Genomic DNA, 1,668 nt, shown 5'->3' on the forward strand with positions numbered 1-1,668 from the left:
GGAAGGGAAGGGAAGGGAAGGGAAGGGAAGGGAAGAAGGGAAGAAGAAGAAACCCCAAATTACTTTCCTCTGGTCTGGCTGCCCAATTCTCTTCATGCTTTTTCCAGGAGAGAATGGCACAAGGCTGAGAACAAGTACCTGCACAGAGCATATCTGTCAGTATTGCAATCCATTGCCCACTCAGCTTTTGGGATCCAGGATATTTGAAATTAATAAAAAGCCTGTCTTGGCACCTTTCTCTCTCATTTTTGTGTGTGAACACAACAGAGAAAACAGAGACAATGAAAACCACTGAACCAGAGTAGTAGCAGAAGGGATTTGGCTTCAGGTGCCAGTGCTGTAAAACTTGAAAGCAATATGGTTAAACTCATTAGTCATCTTCTGAACATCAGGGAGCAATAGCTGAGTAAGGGCTGATGCATCAGTGTCCTTCAGGTGGAGCTACATTTTGGGTTGACATTCCTAGATCACAAAGCTAGAGGAAACCCACATCAGTCACTTAGTCTGAACATTGTACAACACAAACCACAGGACTTGTTTGGCTAATTCCTGCTTCAAGTCCCTAATTTAGGACTGAATGGTAATTTTTCATTTTGTGGTATATAGAAAGTACAAAATTTGCCATTGGAAAAGGGTTTTAAATACAATATATAAAAGTTTATCTTGCCCTATCTTTGGAGGAGGATCAGGGTAGATAGGGCCTTGAGAACTTGGTCTAGTGGAAGGTGCCCCTACCCATGGCAGGGGACCTTTTTAAGGTCCTTACCAATTTAAACTGTTCTCCGATTCCGTGATTACCCTCGGAAAATCCTCAGGGGTTCATATATGAAAGAACCTGAGACCACCTACTACAGCACAAATCTCCTTAACATCTCCCCATACTGACCTGAAATTTTGCACTTCTACATCAAGGAGTCACTTCATGTTTCCTTGGTTTCAATTGCCATATTTGCAGTTCAATTATACTTGCTTCAACTGCCAGCTATTCAATCTGATGTAACTTTTCCTGTCAAACTGAAGAACTCTCTATAATCATGTTCCTGCTCTCCAAGTGGGTACTCATAGACCAGCGAAATCACCCTTAAAGACCTCAGGAAGTTAATCAGACTGTGCTCCTTAAATCTTTCCAGTAAGTTATGTTTCATGGTTCCCCAAAGCTTCTCAGTTTTCTTCTCCAAACACTTACTAACTAAACAAGGGATCAGACCCAGCCAGCAGGGGGTTAGGAGGGGCAGGTCCTGCCTGACGAACCTGAACTCCTTTTAAAATCAGGTGACCCGCCTGGTGGATGAGGGAAAGGCTGTGGATGTGTCTACCTGTACAGAGCCTTTGACACTGTCTCCCATAATATACTCCTGGAAAAGCTGCAGCCCATGGCTTGGACAGGGGCACTCTGTGCTGGGTTAAGAACTGGCTGGAGGGCCGGGCCCAGAGAGTGCTGGTGAACGGGGCTGCATCCAGCTGGGATCTAGTCACCAATGGTGTTCCCCAGGGATCAGTGCTGGGACCAGTCCTGTTTAACATCTTTATCGATGATTTAGATGAGGGGATTGAGTCCATCATCAGCAAATTTGCAGATGACACCAAGTTGGGAGGGAGTGTCGACCTGCCGGAAGGCAGGAGGGCTCTGCAGAGGGATCTGGATAGACTGGAGAGATGGGCTGACTC

This window comes from Empidonax traillii, unplaced genomic scaffold (genome assembly GCF_003031625.1).
Source record: "Empidonax traillii isolate 1590-97213 ecotype Southwest subspecies unplaced genomic scaffold, ASM303162v1 scaffold66:size1465758, whole genome shotgun sequence".
Taxonomy (NCBI): Eukaryota; Metazoa; Chordata; class Aves; order Passeriformes; family Tyrannidae; genus Empidonax; species Empidonax traillii.